The 20,250-nt window shown below is 36.7% G+C and overlaps 1 protein-coding gene across 3 annotated transcripts in view; it reads left to right on the top strand.

Moving 5' to 3' along the window:
• Nucleotides 1–20,250, top strand: part of LIN52 (lin-52 DREAM MuvB core complex component) — a 112,880-nt gene that overhangs the window by 12,993 nt on the left and 79,637 nt on the right. The window lies entirely within an intron of this gene.

Genomic DNA, 20,250 nt, shown 5'->3' with positions numbered 1-20,250 from the left:
AGCACTGAGATGGGCCAGCCTGGGGCCAGGGTGCACATGCAGATTGGAACCGTTAAGTCTGACTCAGATCATGTGGAATGCATTTGGGGAGGATTGCTTCCCCAAAGGAAGGGTATTGTAACACACCAAGAATGTAATCTGCCAGTATGAGTAATGCTTTTAAAATTCTGTATTCCTGTCTGCTCTCCAGTCTTTTAGTTTAAAATGATTTTTAACTATATTTCTTTCCATACTCTGTTCATTATAAAACTGGAAAAGGAATTGTAGAAGATTTTCACTTTGTAATTGAAAGAAATACTCAACATAGAGTGTTAGAACTTTGTTCTCATTGGGTAGGTACTTCCTCAGACCTTGATAAATGCACAATTTTGAGAGACTACTGTAGCTTATAACTTTCTTCAAAATTGTTTTGTACTGATTAATGTAATTCCCAACAGCAGTTTAACAAATTGTTTCTCTTGTTTATAGAACATGCAGTGGATTTGTCCACATCATTGATTTTACTACCAATTCAACATTTCACTTTAAAATTTAATTTAAAACTACCAATTTTCGACTAATAGCACTTCCTTAGTCCTGTTTTTGTTTTCTTTATTTCCATTACTATCATTAGCAGTTGACGTTTGTTTCCCAAGAAAACATTTTAAAATCACTTCATGGATCAAGGAGCAGAGAGCCACAGACTGCTCTGAGACACGGTTGCTAGGTGGTCTGCGATGTGCACTTGTTCCCTAACTCCTCTGTATACTAGTCATTTATTTCTCATGACTGAAGCTTGTCGGCAGAATTACTCTTTACCATGTATGTCACAGACCTCAAGGGTTTATAATGAAAACCCCATGATTATTAAATTCATAAATGCGAGACTTATACAGTGTAGAACTTGATTCTGTTTCTAGCTCTGGATAATACATGCTGTAATGATCACAGTGATCAATCCTTTATCTATGTCAGTTTTTCTTATGAAATAAAGTTTTTTCAAAAGAGAGATAAAATTTTATGCTTATATCAAAAAGATGCTATATTACTGAATGTATTTATCAACAGTGTTGTCTCTAGTTAGTTGTAGATGAAATTACTATATTCCCTCTGATTAGTTTTTTTTTTCCTATTTTCCTGCTGAGAAAGATAATGAAGTATTTTTTCTCTACTTTTTATTATGAAAAATTTCAAACATATACCAAAGGAGAGAAAGTAGAATATTGACGTTATATACTGATGACTTGGTTTTATAGTTAGCATCTGGCCAATCTATTTCAACCTCTGCCAACGTACATAATTAAAGCAAATCTCAGGCATCATATTGTTTCATTACTAAATAACTTCATATGTGAGTCCAAAAGACAAAGACTTTCCTTTTTTTTTTCTTAAGTATAATTGCGATTCTATTAATTATGCCTAAAGAATTTTAACAGACTTGTTTAATATCATCAGATAGCCAATCAGAATTCATATTTCCCTGGTTCACTCATAATTGTCTTTATATAGTTGGTTGGTTTGAATCAGGATTTAAGTAAGGTGTACTATATTTGATTAATATGTCTCTTAAGTTTCTTTTAATCTGGCATAGTTCCACCTCCCTATTATTTTCCTTTGCCATTTATTATTGTTACTTTTTCTGTGGAATTTTCCCCATTCTGGATTTTATTCCTTTTATCCCTGTGGTAGTGCTTAATATGTCCATCTATCCCTTCTTATTTCCCAGTAATTAGATTTAGAAGCTCATACAGATACAGGATTGATTTTTATTTTTATTTTGACAAGAATATTTCATAAATGGTGTTGTACACATCCTTCAGAAGGGTACATCCTGTCTGCTTGTCTTGATCTTTGTGATGTTAAGATTAATTCATTGGTAAAGGTATTGTTTGCCTGATCTGTTACTCATAAAATTCTCTATCAGCCTTATAACCAGTGTTTTAGCAGCCATTGAAAACTGCCTAGATTCACTATTTTGTTATAAGCTGTGAAATGGTATTACACTAATTCTATCATTCCTTCTTATTAGCTAGGATTTTTCTGTGAAGAACCTTATCTTAACCAACTCTTCATTATTTATTACCTTGAATGCTCTTCTTACTGGATAAATGATTCTTTATCAGTTTTTAGGATAACGAGTTGGTTCTCTGAGCATCAGTAAATCTATTTTAATGTCTTTGCACAAAAACAGAAACTTGGTGTGGTTTGTTTCAGTTTTTATTGCACACAGCTAAGATCATCAATATTATTAATTATTATTTCTAAAACTTAAGGCTTTGGAGGTAGGGGTTTGAAGTCACCGAACTCAGTGACCTTAAGCAGGGAACCAAAATTATGCTGTAGAAATGCTTGTTTCTGCCAGATGAGTTCTATGAGCACAGCTGAGATTTCTCGAAATTATTTTCTAGTTCAAAATACAGCTTTCTTTCAGTTTCTGTAGCAGTGTTTTGCTAACTGATTGTCATTTTCCCTGATCATAATAATTAGTTGACATGCAGAAAATAGTTTTTTAATTTAGAATTGGTAAGAATCACATTGATATGTAGTGGATTTCTTGGCTATAACCTCTTTGTTTTATTGTGTATAGGGTATTTGCATAAAAACAAGATCCTTTTTGTCCTTACAGATTATTCATCTACTCTAGGGGTTGACATTTACTTGACACCCTAATCTGGTGTTTCGATATCTCAATCCTCCTTCCTGCATTAATTGAGAGGATGACATGGATGAAAAATAAGCAATACGAACTGATGAATCCCCAAGGACCCCTGATCCTGTTTTCATGCAAATATCTGTAACTGATAAAGATGATGGAAAGAAAAAAAATCCAAAAAAAATTTGTCCTCAAAACATGATTGTTTGTCACTTCCCTGGAGCATTGTTAGTGTTAGTATAGAAAAAATGTGAGCCTTCTAGGGCTAATAGCAACTAGATTGTATCTTTTGGAAGATGAACCCTGCTTCTTGATTTAGTGCGTGATTATATCTCAGATAACCCTTTTGGTATCCAGGTTTTAGAATGCAATAATGTTTTATATAGGTATTTATAGCTTTTCATGATTGGGGCCCCCAGACTTTATATGGGTAGTTAATTTATGTGAAATTCCCATGAAATATATAGAATTATAAAAAACTACCTTTACTGTATGAAAAATTCCATTTCTGTTACTTCCATCTGAGTTCTGTGTCCTTCTTGTCTTACCAAAACTATTGTAGTCACCTTCTAACTGCCCTCCTTGTGTCTCAGCTACCTCATATCAGTCCATCTTGTTTACCAATACAAGGTTAATCTTTCTAAAGTAGTGTTTGCTTTCTGTTTGTCCTTTACTCATAAGTCAGTAGTATTTCATTACCCATACAATAAAATTCAGATTCCTTAACATGGCTTTCAAAATCCCCTTACTCTGGGCTGAGCCTAACGTCTAGCCTTCTTACTGCTCCCGAACAGAATACCGTGCGTTGTCTGCATTTGAAATTCTCTTCCTGGGACACTTCCCCATCTTCTTAATTCAATTCATGTTGTTCCTTTTCTCAGGAAGCCCTCCCTGACCTATTTCTAATATAGGAATTTTATTTGTCCTTCATTGTTTAGCCAGAATCTACCTCTTTCATCAGCCTTTCCTTTTCAAACTTGATCTAGAAAGTAAACTCACTTTTCTGACCTCCGAGATAGCTCCTAGAGCAGTTCATTTGTTTCATTTTTTTGTCACTTTTACCATTTTGGGAGACTTTTGGTTTGTGTGTTATCTCTTAGATTAATTGTAGCTCTTGAAGGTAAGAATCATATTTTGGAGCTGTCTTCTGTAACCCACAGAGTACCTGCCATATGGTAGATGTGCAGTATGTATTTGCTGATTGAATGACTGAATGATCAACTCCTTAATGCCTTTTGATGAAATGAGCAGATTTTTTTAATGAAATCCATTCACTTAAAACTGAAAAAGTGGAGCTTCTGAAAATTGTTCTTTTTCTGGATAGTTTGTGTTTTAATGATGAGTAGTAACATTTGAAGATCTCATAATGTCTGGAATTTTTCTTTTATGACAGTGGATGATCAACCACACATAGTAAATATAGTGTGAAGCTTCTTGATAATGGTTTGATTTTGTCTTCTACCTGACCCCTGCTCCTGCTGCTGCTGCTAAGTCGCTTCAGTCAGGACCGACTCTGTGCAACCCCATAGAGGGCAGCCTACCAGGCTCCCCCGTCCCTGGGATTCTCCAGGCAAGAACACTGGAGTGTGTTGCCATTTCCGTCTCCAATGGATGAAAGTGAAAAGTGAAAATGAAGTCGCTCAGTCGTGTCCAATCCTAGCGACCCCATGGACTACAGCCCACAGCATTATTATGACCTGGACAGTGTTCATGATTTAGTCATGTAAGTTGTAGCAGCACATGTCTTGTTTTATTCCTCAGACCCATTGAACTGTCATAAATCTTATCGAATATTGATTCTCAACAGTTTTTTTCCATTAAAAAAAAAAATTACCCCTGTCTTTGAAGGCTACAAACATTTTAGTAATTATGTGGATGACCTGCTTGCTGGCGATATTCAAAATAATTTTAAATGGAATGTGAAGATTGGGAAAGCAGCAGATCATGCAATTTGAAACTAGAGCTAAAGCTTGGAGTTCTGATTCATTTCTTCCCTTTCATTTTTTTTATGACAGCTTTACTGAGATGTAATTCACATACCCTGCAATTCACTTATTTATAGTGTACAATTCAGTGATTTTTAGTATTTTCAGAGATGTGCAGCCATTACCACAATCAAATTTTAAAACATTTTTGTCACCCCTCAAAGAAATCCTGTACTCGTTAGCAGTCACTCCTCATTTTCCCCTAAACTCCATAGGCCTAGGCCACTACTAGTATACTTCCTGTCTTTATGAATGTCTCGTGTAGACATGTCATATAAATTAAATCATATTATGTGGTCTTTTGTGACTGGTTTCTTTTACTTATCATAGTATTTTCAATGTTCATCTGTGTTGAAGCATGTATCAAGACTTCATTTCTGTTTAGAATTGAATAATGTTCTACTGTATAGGTGTATTTTTAGGTTATTTACATTATATTTATCCACTAGTTAGTGGGCATTTGGGTTATTTCCTTTATTTGGCTAGTATGAATAATGCTGCTGTGAACATTCATGTACTCGTTTTTATGTGGACATATGTTTTCATCCTCTTTAGTTTATGACTAGGAATGGAATTTCTGGGTCATATGGTAACTCTATATCTAATCTTTTGAGGAACTGTCAGAATATTTTCCATACTGGCTGCACCATTTTACATTCCCATCAGCAGTGTGTGAAGGTTCCAATTTCTCAACACGTTGCCAATACTTACTATTTGTTTTTTAAAAATTATTACAAAATCCGTCCTAGTGGATGTATTATGAAGAGTGGTATTTCACCGTGGTTTGGGTTTGCATTTTTCCTAATAACTAGTGATATTGAGCATATTTTCATGTACCTATTGACTAGTTGTATGTCTTTTTTAGAGAACTATATTCAGGTCCTTTGCCCAGTTAAAAATTGGATTTTGTTTTTAATTATTGAGTTTTAAGAGTTCTTTATGTATTCTAGAAACAGGTTGCTTTTTTGATACGTAATTTGTAGAATGTTTTCTTACAGTTTGTGGGTTATCTTCTTACTTTCTTAAGGTATTCTTTGAGACACAGAAGTTTTAATTTTAATGAAGTCCAATTTATCGGTTATTTATTTTGTTGGTTGTATTTTGATGTCATACCTAAGAAACTATTGCCTAATTATAAAGATTTATACCTATGTTTTCTTCTAAGAGTTTTATTCTTTAGCTCTTATAGTTAGGTATTTGATCCATTTTAAGTTAATTTTTTATATATGGTATGAGGTTATGGATGCAAATTAATTCTTTTGAGTGTGGATATCCAGTTGTTTCAGCACCATTTGTTGAAAAGACTATTCCTTTCCCACTGAATTGTATTGGCATTTTTGTAAGAAATCAATTGACCATAAACATGAAGTTTTATTTCTGGACTCTCAGTTCTATTCTACTGACTTGTATATCTGTGCTTACAGCAGTACCTCACTGTTTTGATTACTGTAACTTTGTAGTAAGTTTTGAAATTTGGATTTGTGAGTTTTCCAACTTTGTTTTTCTGTTTGAAGATTTTTCTTTCTTTTTTTTTTTATGTTCTGGGTCTCATGAATTTCCATAGGAATTTTAACTTGTCAGTTGTTGCAAAGAGGTCAGATGACATTTGAGTAGGAATTGCATTGAATCTGTAGATTAGTTTCAGGGAGAGTATTTTCATCTTAATGAAATTAAGGTCATTCATGAATGTGGTATATCTTTCTGTTTATTCAAGTCTCCTTTCATTTCTTTGAACAATATTTTGCAGTTTGCAAAGTATAAGTTTTGCACTTCATTTGTTAAAATGCATTCCTGTCTTAACTTTTTTGATGCTATTATAAATGGAATTGTTTTTCTAATTTCATTTTCAGTTTGTGCATTGCTACTGTAGAGAAATACAATCAATTTTTGTATATTGATATTATATCCTGCAACTTTCCTGAACTTATTTATTAGTTCTAATTGTATTTTAGTAGATTACTTAAGATATTCTATATACAGAATTGTCATATGCAAATAGAGATATTTTACTTCTTCATTTCCAATCTGGATGTCTTTTCTTTCTCTCTTTTTTCATTCCTTCTTTTTCTTACCTTTCTTTTCCTTTTCTTTCTTCTTATTTCATTTTTATCTAATTGCCCTGGCTAGAAATTCCAGTATGGTGTTGAATAGAAGTGGCAAGAGTGGACATCCTTGTCTTCCTCTTGATCTTAGGGAGAAAACATTAAGTATGATATTGGGTTTTTTGTACATGCCCTTCGTCAGTTTGAGGATGTTATCTTTTTTGGGAGGCAGGGTTCTGGAGAGGGCACACCATTCAGCTTGTAGGATCTTAGTTCCCTGAGCAGCGATTGAACCCAGGCCCTTGGGAGAACATTAGACTGCTGGGGAGTTCCCTGAGGATGTTATCTTTTATTGTTAGTTTATTGAGTGTTTTTATCATGAAGAGGTTGAATTTGATGCATTTGTTCTTAATTACACTTCCCCATAAACCATATAATAAAAATCTCAGTTTGATTTATATTCATTTACTTGTACTGGTTTGAAATTACCTTGTACTATACAGGAAAGATTGGCTAAAAAATTGTTAAGTAAAGAAGACCACATTGAGTATATTACTGTCTAAAAAGCTTTAAGAAATTTAGCTTATTTTGCTACAAGTAATTGCTTCTGCTGATCCTGTATGTTCATTTAGCTATTTCAGGAAGGATTCTTGCTGCTGCTGCTGTTGTTGTTCAGTTGCTAAGTCGTGTCCAACTCATGAACTGCAGCACGCCAGGCTTCCCTGCCCTTCACTATCTCCCAGAGCTTGCTCAGACTCATGTCATGAACTGCAGCACGCCAGGCTTCCCTGCCCTTCACTATCTCCCAGAGTTTGCTCAGACTCATGTCATGAACTGCAGCACGCCAGGCTTCCCTGCCCTTCACTGTCTCCCAGAGTTTGCTCAGACTCATGTCATGAACTGCAGCATGCCAGGCTTCCCTGCCCTTCACTATCTCCCAGAGTTTGCTCAGACTCATGTCACTGAGTCAGTGATACCATCTAACCGTCTCATCCTGTGTCACCCACTTCTCCTCTTGCCCTCAGTCTTTCCCAGCATCAGGGTCTTTTCCAATGAGTCAACTCTTTGCATCATGTGGCCAAGGTATTAGAGCTTCAGCTTCATCACCAGTCCTTCCAATGAATATTTAAGGTTGATTTCCTTTAGGATTGACTGGTTTGATCTCCTTGTTGTCCAAGGGACTCTCAAAAGTGTTCTCCAGCACCACAGTTCAAAAACATCAATTCTTTGACACTCAGCCTTCATTATAGTCCAACTCTGACATCCATACATGACTACTGGAAAAACCATAGCTTTGACTATATGGACCTTTGTTGGCAAAGTGATGTCTCTGCTTTTTAATACACTGTCTAGGTTTGTCATAACTTTTCTTCCAAGGATCAAGCATCTTTTAATTTCATGGCTGCAGTCACCATCTGCATTGATGTTGGAGGCAAAGAAAATGAAATCTGACAGTTTCCACATTTTCCCCATCTATTTGCTGTGAAGTGATAGGACTGGATGCCGTGATCTTCATTTTTTGAATGTTGAGTTTTAAGCCAGCTTTTTCACTCTCCTCTTTCACCTTAGTTCCTCTTCACTTTCTACCATTAAAAGTGGTGTCATCTGCATATCTGAGGTTGTTCATATTTCTCCCGGCAATCTTGATTCCAGCTTGTGATTCATCCAGCCCAGCATTTTGCATAATGTACTCTGCATATAAGTTAAATAAGTGGGGAGACAGTATACAGCCTTGACATACTCCTCTGCCAATTTTGAACCAGTCTGTTGTTCCCTGTCCAGTTCTAACTGTTGCTTCTTGTCCTGTGTACAGGTTTCTCAGGAGGCAAGTAATGTGGTCTGGTATTCCCATCTCATTAAGAATATTCCACAGTTTGTTGTGATCCACACAGTCAAAGGCTTTAGCATAGTCAATGAAGCAGAAGTAGATTTTTTTTTGGAATTCCTTCTGCCTTTTCTAAATCCAGGACAGTGCTTAGGCTTAATTTAATCAGCTACCAGTTTTTAGAATAACATTTTATGGTAAAATAAGATTGAGACTTCCCCATTCAAACCTGGTACTTCGTTCTGGTAGTCTGCGTTGATGAGGTTGTTTTTGCACTACAAATTATTTGGTGCAGCTTTTCTTTCTTTCTTTTCTTTATTTCTTGACCATGCAACGTTGGATATGGGATCCTAGTTCCCCAGTCAGGGATCACACCTGTGCCCCCTGCAGTGGAAGCACAGAGCCCTAACCACTGGACTGCCAGGGAAATCGCTGATGCAACTTTTTTTGGTGGATGGAGAAGGGCATGGGAATCCATTCCAGTATTCTTACCTGGAGAATTCCATGGACAGAGGAACCCTGTGGGCAGACTACAGTCCTTAGGGTCTCAAAGAGTCGAACATGACTGAGGCAACTTAACGCACACACATAGACACACACATGCACACACACACAGATGTGTGTGCACAAGCAGACTACAATCCATAGGGTCACAGAGAGTCAAACATGACTGAAGTGACTTCATACACACACACGCACACACATAGACACACACACACAGACACACACAGTCCATAGGGTCACAAAGAGTTGAACATGACTGAAGTGACTTCACACACAAAGTTCAGTTCATTCGCTCAGTCGTGTCCGACTCTTTCTGACCCCATGGACCACAGCACAACAGGCCTCCCTGTCCACCACCAACTCCTAGAGTTTATCCAAACTCATATCCATTGAGTCGGTGATGCCATCCAACCATCTCATCCTCTGTCGTCCCATTTTCTTTCCGCCTTCGATCTTTCCCAGCATCAGGGTCTTTTCAAATGAGTCAACTCTTCATATCAGTTGGCCAAAGTATTGGAGTTTCAGCTTCAGCATCAGTCCTTCCAATGAATATTCAGGACTGATTTCCTTTAGGATGGACTGGTTTGTTTTCCTTGCAGTCCAAGGGACACTCAAGAGTCTTCTACAACACCACAGTTCAAAAGCATCAATTCTTCGGCACTGTCCATCTCTCACATCCATACATGACTACTGGAAAAATCATAGCTTTGACTAGATGGACCTTTGTTGGCAAAGTAATGTCTCTGCTTTTTAATATGCTGTCTAGGTTTGTCATAGCATTTCTTCTAAGGAGCAAGCGTCTTTTAATTTCATGGCTGCAGTCACCATCCACAGTGATCTTGGAGCCCAAGAAAATAAAGTCTGTCACTGTTTCCATTGTTTCCCCATCTATTTGCCATGAAGTGATGGGACTAAATGCCATGATCTTAGTGTTTTGAATGTTGAGTTTTAAGCCAGCTTTTTCACTCTCCTCTTTCACTTTCATCAAGAGGCTTTTCAGTTCTTCTTCACTTTCTGCCATAAGGGTGGTGTCATCTGCGTATCTGAGGTTGTTGATATTTCTCCCGGCAATCTTGATTCCAGCTTGTGCTTCATCCAGCCCGACATTTCGATTGATGTACTCTGCATATAAGTTAAATAAGCAGGGTGACAATATACAGCCTTGACGTACTTCTTTCCCAATTTGGAACCAGTCTGTTGTTCCATGTCCAGTTCTAACTGTTGCTTCTTGACCTGCATACAGATTTCTCGGAAGGCTGGTAAAGTGGTCTGGTATTCCCATCTCTTGAAGAATGTTCAGACTACCGCACAATTGCACTTATCTCACATGCTAGCAAAGTAATGCTCAAAATTCTCCAAGCCAGGCGTCAACAGTATGTGAACCGTGAATTTCCAGAAGTTTAAGCTGGATTTAGAAAAGGCAGAGGAACCAGAAATCAAATTGCCAACATCCATTGAATCATTGAAAAAGAACTGTTACCTTTGTTAATTTCTTATTTTAATCCATGAAGAAGGGCAGGGAGAGACTTCTTATACTCTGGATGGTCTTCTTTGTAGCCTGATATCAGGCTTACTTTATAATTCCTGTACTTCTATCTATAATAGTTAAATTAATTGTACTTGATTGATTAAGGAGAAAAATGATTTTTCACTAGCCTTTAACCTCTAGATGGCAGCATGAGTCTTACTGTACTTCTGGCTTTTTCTCTTCCCTTATCTCTTGAACTGGGTTTCTTATTGAGATACAGATTCTTATGACTTTACTGGACAAAGTTACTGCCTAACTTTGTTGATGACTTACTTGAGTTTTAGCTTTTGGTTTTTCCTTTTCATCTCTCCATATTTAAAAAAAGATTCCTTTCTTAAGCAGTGTGTATTTTTGATGCTCAGTTTCCCTGTTGTCAGAAATAACATTTTGCTTTTGATTAAGGAGATTGGTAGAAAAAACCAAAAATGTGGTAATTTAATTCAGTAACTTCCATACCTGGATCTAAGACCCTCAGAATGGCTTCAGCTGTCTCATCTCAGATTGTCTTATCTCAGATTGTCTTGTTCTGTCCTTCAACTCTCCCAGTTACCAAGTGGTATCAGACAATGCCTTATTAAAGTAGGAATGTAAGCTAAAATTGATGAAATAAACCTAGATTTTCAAGGAGAGTTTGTTTTAAAATAAAGTTTCCAAGTGCTTAGCCATTTTGAGTGATGAGATAATAGCAAAAGAAGAAAGTGTTCAATTCAGCAACTGTTTGAGTGCCTACTTCCTACAAGGCTCTGTAGGGGATATGAAGATGAATAAGACATAATTACTGCCCTTTTGTAGATTAAAATCTAGTAGAAAATGGAGATAAGACAGTTAAGTAAATGATTCTTAATGGAAGGTAGAGGAGATAGCTCTGTAAGAGTACTAAGAACTCTGGGGATAGGGGAGAAGTGGCAATTACATTTGATTGCTACAGAAATGGCAGATAAGTTTCATATTGTATGTCAACACAGATTGATTAGTGAGGATTTCCTAGGGCTGTTGAACTGAGAATTTTGAGGAGTCTTGATTCAGAGAAGTCCATTAGTATGGTCAGCTGGGGACCCGGGAAAGGGGTGTGGTAGTACTTACTATTTCTGGATCATTGAAGATTAACTTTTTAAAGAACACAGGTTTTTGATGTGGGAATGTAAACAGACCATATTCCAGGTGGAATGAAGATCTGGAGCAAGCAGAGTTTGAAAGAACAGTTATGCTCAAGGAACAGTGTGAGTGATTTAATAAGGTCTTTAAGAAGCCCAGGTTATATTAAGGCTCATAAGAACTAAACGGAGGGAAATAGGAGTTGGGCTGAGGGATGAGGAATTAGACTCATAGGTAACGGGGAGCGTGTGAAATTTCTTTAAAAAGTATTTTAATGACTGTAACGTTAACTAATTTTCGTTACAAATGGTTTGTAGAGATACTTTATTTACTAAAAGACCGTTTACCACAAATTTGTTTACTGTAAAGATAAAGAAGAAAGTAAAAATAACCACAGCCTTACCAGTAAGAGATGGCCACTGTTGATGTGTTTCCTCGTCCTGGCCCTCCCTTTTCTATTTGTGTAGGGGTGTGTGTGTTTACACTTCTACTTGGACCCATATGTATACACGGGCATGCTTTTTAACATAACTGAGGCTATAGTGTATGTATAGTATGTAGTTTTTGTCTGTGCTCCCCCTCCCATTCTTTCTATCTTAAGCATTTTTATGCATCATAAAAAATTCTACCACTGAAGATTTCTGAGTAGGGAAGTCATGCACCTTTTAAGAGGCATCATGCATAGGATAGAATGTAACGGTAGAGACAGGAGGCTGGAAGCTAGCAAGGACTGAGTCCAGCAAGAACAATTGAGGGCTTGAATGAATAGTGGCAGTGTTAATGGAAAGAACCGTACCAGCAATAGATGTTTCAGGTATATCATTTTCAGTACTAGATGGGTAAACTGTCTCGATGAATCTTGGGGAGTAAACTGTAATTAGAGTTCACCATGATGTTTTGAGCCTGCTTAAGGACAGGGAAGTCAGAAAGAGAAGAAAGATTTGGTTAAACTAAAAAATCACCTCTTTTACGTATTCCTTAGTAGGTGGGCTTCCCTGGTAGCTCAGAGGGTGAAGTGTCTGCCTGCAATGCAGGAGACCTGAGTTCAAACCCTGGGTTGGGAAGATCCCTGGAGAAGGAAATGGCAACCCACTCCAGTACTCTTGTCTGGAAAATCCCATGGACAGAGGAGCCTGGTAGGCTGTAGTCCATGGGGTCGCAAAGAGTTGGACACAACTGAGAGACTTCACTTTCACTTTCTCTTGGTCGATGGGCATCTTAATTGTTTTAGAAATAAGTAAAAGCTGTTTGTATAGGTTAGTGTTACTAATAGGATGAAAACAATGCTTTTGCCTAGTTTAGTCACATTACTTAGGTAACAAGTAATGTTTTAGTTATTTGTTTTCTCAGGGAAATGCATGTGTGAAGTAAGATATCCGTAACTTCATAAGTGGGTTTTTGGGGTCTCTATAACCTTTGGCAGATCATTACACCTCTCAATTGAGTAGATTGCTTTTGCATAGTTTTATTGCATAGTAGTGCTTTTCCATTTAGTTAGCTACCTAGAGCTATGAAGGAAACTGTTATGTTCTTTGTATATGGTAGACATCCAAATCTTTGTTAACTGGAAAAAAATAATCAACAGTTTAAACTTGAATACTGTCAATTGGCCCAAAATATTTGATGTTGATGCATCTATTTTGTTGTTGTTTTTCAGTCACTAAGTTGTGTCTGACTCTTTGCAGACCCATGGATTTGCAGTATGTCAGACTTCCCTGTCCTTCACTATCTCCCAGAGTTTGCTCAGATTCATGTCCATTGAATTGATGATGTTATCTAATCATCTCATCCTCTGCTGCCCGCCCCCTTTTCCTTTTGTCTTCAATCTTTCCTAGCATCAGAGTCTTTTCCAATGAGTCAGCTCTTCACGTCAGGTGGCCAGAGTATTGGAGTTTCAGCTTTAGCATCAGTCCTTCCAATGAATATTCAGGGTTGATTTCCTTTAGGATTGACTGGTTTGATCTCCTTGCGGTCCAAGGGACTCTCAACAGTCTTCTCCAACACCACAGTTCAAAAGCATTCATTCTTTAGCGCTCAGCCTTCTTTATGGTCGAGCTCTCACGTCTGTACCTGACTACTGGAAGAACCATAGCTTTGACTACGAACCTTTGTCAGCAAAGTGATGTCTCTGCTTTTTGATACACTGTCTAGGTTTGTCATAACTTTCCTTCCAAGGAGCAAGCACTTTTAATTTCATGGCTGCAATCACTATTCACAGTGATTTTGGAGCCCAGGAAATTAATTGATGCATCTATTAATTAATAGCAAAGTTTTGATTGTATCTGCATCAGGGTTAAGTCTTCCTGTGAGTGAAGATTGCATTTTACATGTAGATGGAGAACTGTGGGATCTCTAATTAAGAGGGAAGTACTCTTGCCTGGAAAGTCCCACGAGCGGAGGAGCCTGGTAGGCTGCAGTCCATGGGGTCGCTAAGAGTCGGATACGACTGAGTGACTTCACTTTCACTTTTCACTTTCATGCACTGGAGAAGGAAATGGCAACCCAGTCCAGTGTTCTTGCCTGGAGAATCCCAAGGACTGGGGAGCCTGGTTGGCTGCTGTCTATGGGGTCCCACAGAGTCGGACACGACTAAAGCGACTTAGCAGCAGCATACTGCCAAATTGTCTTCCAGAAAAGTATTTACTACCCCTACCCCCTTGCTAACACCAAATATCATTTTTTAAAAATCATTGCCAACTTTATAGGCAGAATATTAATACCTTGTGTTAATGTTTATTTTTCTTCACTTGTGATAATGAACTTTTTCATGTTTCCTGACCCTCTCCATTAACAAGCACTAGAAATTGCAGAAAATGTAAATTTAAATTATTTTAACATGAAAAATTAAGTTAGCAAATTTGATTCAAAAGCACTTTATGGGCAGTATTGTAATCTGCATTTTTCAAATACCAAATGAAACTTGTCTTTGTTTTCTGCATTACCATACCATCTCGCCGTAGTCATTAGCATTTCATCCTATTTAGGTAGTAATACAGTATAAAATCCAGAAATCCCACTTTGAAGGGATCAGAGATATTCTTCATAATTAGAAATTGTCAATTTAGCCTTAAGTATTTTGTTTTCAAAAATGTATTATGATAATGGGGAAAAATACATGCCATTATTTCTCATTTTTCCCTTGGTTAACAAATTAGGATACACAAAGCCTCAAATTACCTTTAAGGCTTATAAGCATTCATATCTTTTTTCCATTAGTCGAGTTATTTCATAAACCCAACTTTGCCTCTGCAGTGGTTTTACACACAAAGAGGATTTTACCATAAAATGCTTGTGGTGTTTTATTCTCTTCTGACTTTGGGGTGGGGCAGGGAAAGATAGAGGTAAGCAGGCAGGGCTTAAATTAATTTTTTTGAGGTTGGTTTCAAAGTAGTATTCTGCATAGTTCTACAAAATGTGTGATAGGTAAAGGGATGTACTTAGTCAAAGAATTTAAAGTTTAGTAGTGAATAACCAAGTACAGTAGATACTGTATTCTATATTTGTATAGTAGATGACAATGTAGCTAGTAAAAATCATGTTAAAGCAATAAAGAGCATTTAAGGACAGAAAAATGCTCATTATATGTAAAGATAATCGCAAGGGAAAATGCAAGTGAAAAATTGCAGGACACAATGTCAGCAGTTTTTTTCCTTCTTGTTTTAAGAGCATGGGTGTAGACATGACTGGAAGGAAAAATACTAGGATTTTTTTTTTTTTAGTTTTTATCTTTTAAATTATGAAAGTATGATAACACATTACAGGAGACTTGGAAAATACAGAACAAAGTTACATTAGTTCCCACTATATATTACAGTTATTTTTTAAGTAGATAAATTAAGATTTTTGTTTGGAATTTTAATATCAAACTCTCAAAATTAATAGAATGAATATACAGAGAAGCAGAAGAATATAGTAGACCTGGAAAGCACTGTGAACCAATTCAACATAATTAAGATTTATACAATTTTCACACAACAGTAGGATACAAATTCTATTCAAGTTCCCATAGACTGTAAACTAAAAGGCACTGAATATATCCAGAAACATAAAACAAGATGCAAAAATTTCATAGTCTAAAGGTATTGAAACCATACAGAGTCTGTTCTCTTACCACTGTGGATTATGTTAGAAATCAATATCAAAAGATATTTGAAAATAAGTCACATATTTTTTAGTATAATGTGACATTTACTGAGTGATGTCTTCAACTTAGCCATCAAAAGTCTCAATAAAGTTAGACTGAAAAAAAAAACCCACAGGGTGATTGCAGAGAAGAAAGCATTTAAATGAGAAATTAATACTAGTATGTTTTGATGGCTGTCTTGAGTGATTTTTTTTTTAAGTTTTTTCTGAAATTTCTAAATCATCAACAGTGACCACATTCTGTTCTGAGTAGGGAAAAGCTATCTTAAAAAATAAAGAAAAATTATATGCCATTCTAGAAACAAAATTATAGTTTCTTGAAAGATCTATGTTCTTAATTTCCTATACGGTTAAAATTTTAAACTCTTTTCCATTAAAGAAAAGTTATTTGCTTTCTAAATAAAAATTACTAGATCCATTAACAAAAATTGATCATTTTAAGCAAGTGATGAATAGCAAAATGAAAGTTAATGATATTAATACTTCATTTCCCATCCTTACCACAGTCTTCCAGAAGTAGAAGTTGGGTAACAAAAGGAGTGGGAAGCTCTTGAGTCAGTGGCAAGAAATGATTCAGTTTGTGAAAGAGGCATATTTTCATAAGCAAACATTGGCCAAGATTTTGTTCAGCTTTGTTTTCAACCTTTCTTTGTAGCTGAAGAACTGAACTCAAGTCATAAGCTACTCAATAGGAGCAAAGCACCATGTAGAATGTCTATTAGTCTTAAATGGAATTGCAGCTGTTTGAGAAGTAAAATGGTCCTGATAACTTTTTTCCCCCTTTGGCTTGGAATACTGTATATGGTTTTGTTATGACAAAGAGGAGAGAAAGACTGAATAATTGCAGTTATTAGGTATGCATGCAAGTTGAGTTTCTTTCCAGGCTTTGGGTATAAGAATAACTGTTTCTGCTCCTGGGGAAGTAAACTGACATTTCCTGATATTTTTGTTTGACTCTATTTCATTTTTGATTCTCTAGAGATTTTAACAAAATGAAGAGTGTTTTTTTGTTGTTGTTTTAATGTAATATCAGTTCCTTTTCTTTTTTTCTAAATTCTCTACACTGTTTTGTGTTGGAAATATGATCTGGTAGGATGGCGATATTACATGAGAATTTATAGGTGATGATAGAGTGCTTTGCTGTGGGAAGTCTAGAAAAATAATGACATGTGGTGTCTAGAAGTCTTAATCTCTAACCATTAAGTCTAAATTAAAAGCTTGGCCAAGCTACCAATGTTTGGTGTACCTGAAAAAGACTTGAGAAATAGGAAAAAGAATGGTATTTTTAAAGGAAGAACTGTTATATTTGATTGACTCTGTTGTAGGAGAATACATTTAAAATTGGTTGGATAATAGTGAAGAAATCCTTTGAGAAAATAGTTGAATTTGACAGGTTAAAGTTTTGGATACTGAATACAAAAAGAACTAAAATGAAACTTTAGAATCAGGATATAAAAATATTCCACTGTTCTATCATTTTTTGTTCTTGAATACATTTTTAAAAATGGAAAGTGTACATGAAGAAAAGTACACAGATTATGTACAGCTCAATGAATTTTCATAAAACAGCACTCCCATATAACTGTGACCTTGAACAGATAAAAAAATAGAACCTTTCCAATATATAATACCTCCTTCATGCCCCTCTCAGTCACTACCTGCCCTTGGCTCAAAGTCAAGCACTGTTATGACTTATAATATAAAAGAATTTTGCTTGTTTTTGAACTTTAAGTGGAATTGCCAACTATATATTCTTTTGTGGCTGGCTTCTTTTGCTCAACATTTTGATTATGACATTCATGCATGTCATTGTCTTTAGCAGTCATTTGCTGTTTTTGAATTTTAGTTTGGCAATATTTTCCTTTTGTGTTAATGCTGCCCCTGTCATTTTAATTTAGGTTGTAATAATGTCTCAGCTATAGTATTTTAGAAATAAATAGTAAATTACTTCTGTAACTTGGGGTGGTTGATTTCTTCTCCCACTTCTCCATGGAAATATCAGAATATCATTATTGGTATTGAATGAAAAAATTCACATTGAGACAATGAAGGTATGTTTTCCTCAACTCACTGATTTCCTGATTTGATGTGTAACTTCCCTGACACCCTTGTTGAGTGATGCATTTTTATGTATATTACCATTTGTCACTTGCAGATCCTTGGAAACTACTTTCCTAGAAAAGCCAAAGCACTTTTTACCCCCCCACTGTGTGGCATCTGGGCTCTTAGTTCCCCTACCAGGGAATGAGCCTGTGCCCCCTGCCTTGGGAGCACGAAGTCTTAACTACTAGACCACTAAGAGGCCTGTTGAAGCATCTTTAACTGTTTTCTTTGTTGACTAACTTGGGCATTACATGAGGAAATTGAAAAAAGAACTTGCATGATGAACTAATAACACAGTTGATACATATTTTGATACATATTGATACACATGCACAATTGATACATATTTTAGAATACGAATAGAAAGAATAAGGAAGATTTTAGTTTACTATTCAGTTCAGTTCAGTAGCTAAGTTGTGTCTGACTCTTTGCGACCCCACAGACTGCAGCACGCCAGGCCTCCCTGACCGTCACCAACTCCCGGAATTTACTCAAACTCACGTCCATTGTCGGTGATGCCATCCAATCATCTCATCCTCTGTCATCCTCTTCTCCTCCTGCCTTCAATCTTTGCTGGCATCAGGGTCTTTTCAAGTGAGTCAGCTCTTCGCATCAGGTGGCCAAAGTATTGGAGTTTCAGCTTCAACATCAGTCCTTCCAGTGAGTATTTAGGACTGATTTCCTTTAGGATGGACTGGTTGGATTGCTTGGCAGTCCAAGGGACTCTCAAGAGTCTTCTCCAACACCACAGTTCAAAAGCATCAATTCTTTGGCACTCAGCTTTCTTTATAGTCCAACTCTCACATCCATACATGACTACTGGAAAAACCATAGCCTTGACTAGATGGACCTTTGTTGGCAAAGTAATATCTCTGCTCTTTAACATCCTGTCTAGGTTGGTCTAGGTAGGTCATAACTTTCCTAGTTTCGTTTTAGTTATTAAAATTTCCGTCCCTTAATTATAAAAACAGAGGACAGATCTTTTTGTATGTTTTTGGACCCCAATATGCTAGTGGTATAAGAAATACAGAGTGAGTAATACAAAATGGAAACAGAAGATCTAAGCAATAGAGAATTGTTAGAACAGAGAAAAGTTGTTTGGATGGGATGGGAAAACCACAGGTAATTACCCCGGAGCCATTGATTTCAGATGGATTATTAATGACTTAGTTAAGTGCTGTGCTTATAGACCTAACAATTTGCCCTGGAGTGAGAAATCTACCTTGTGCAGTGGATTATGTTTAGAAAGAGTTGAGCCTCCTATATAGGCTTCTTTTGAGGAATTGTTTTAGGTGTTAAAAAAGACGAAGCAACTTCGTGGGGACTGGAGCTACATCTTGTGAAAATCAATTTGTTCACTTCCCCCAGTCAACTAGAAAGGACAGGCAGCATGAAGAAGAAAATGCCTGCAGAAAAAGAGCTTGTTTGGGCATCTTTGCTGTGATGGTTTAGGAAATCAGCTTTAGCACTGTACATGATCTTTAGTGGCTTACCGTTTAGCATTGTTTTTCTTTTTCAGTTCATAGATGCTTTGTAGAAATGAGTACATTGTACCTAATGTACATGTGAGCAGTGACTTTACGGATGGATTTCATGATTCAAAACACGTCCACTGGAAGACTAGTTAATTGTTGGTATCACTGGACATTTTGGGAGACTTGTTTTTAAGACAAAACTCTTAAGGTGCCAGAACCAAGGAATTATATCTTATCTATAATTGGTAGGATGCAAAACTTGTTTGTCTGGTTTAAAGAAAGCTTTGGAAGAGTATACTACCTTAGTATATTCAGTTCAATTCAGTTCAGTCGCTCACTCGTGTCCAACTCTTTGCGACCCCATAGACTGCAGCACACCAGGCTTCCCTGTCCATCACCAACTCCTGGAGCTTGTTCAAACTTATGTCCATCGAGTCGGTGATGCCATCCAACCATCTCATCCTCTGTCGTCCCTTTCTCCTCCTGCCTTCAATCTTTCCCAGCATCAGGATCTTTTCCACTGAGTTACTTCTTCACATCAGGTGGCCAGAGTATTGTTGGAGTTTCAGCTTCAGCATCAGTCCTTCCAATGAATATTCAGGACTGATCTCCTTTAGGATGGACTGGTTGGATCTCCTTACAGTTCAAGGGACAATCAAGAGTCTTCTCCAACACCACAGTTCAAAAGTATCAATTCTTTGGCACTTAGCTTTCTTTATAGTCCAGCTCTGACATCCATACATGACTACTGGAAAAACCATAGCTTTGACTAGACGGACCTTTGTTGGCAAAGTAATGTCTCTGCTTTTTAATATGCTGTCTAGGTTGGTTATAGCTTTTCTTCCAAGGAGCAGGTGTCTTTTAATTTCATGGCTGCAGTCACCATCTGCAGTGATTTTGGAGCCCAGAAAAATAAAG

The sequence above is a fragment of the Bison bison genome, unplaced genomic scaffold (assembly GCF_000754665.1).
Source record: "Bison bison bison isolate TAMUID 2011002044 unplaced genomic scaffold, Bison_UMD1.0 scf7180017864368, whole genome shotgun sequence".
Lineage (NCBI taxonomy): Eukaryota > Metazoa > Chordata > Mammalia > Artiodactyla > Bovidae > Bison > Bison bison.
The sequence above is the reverse complement of the archived record's forward strand: the minus strand, read 5'-3'. Positions and strand labels throughout refer to the sequence as shown.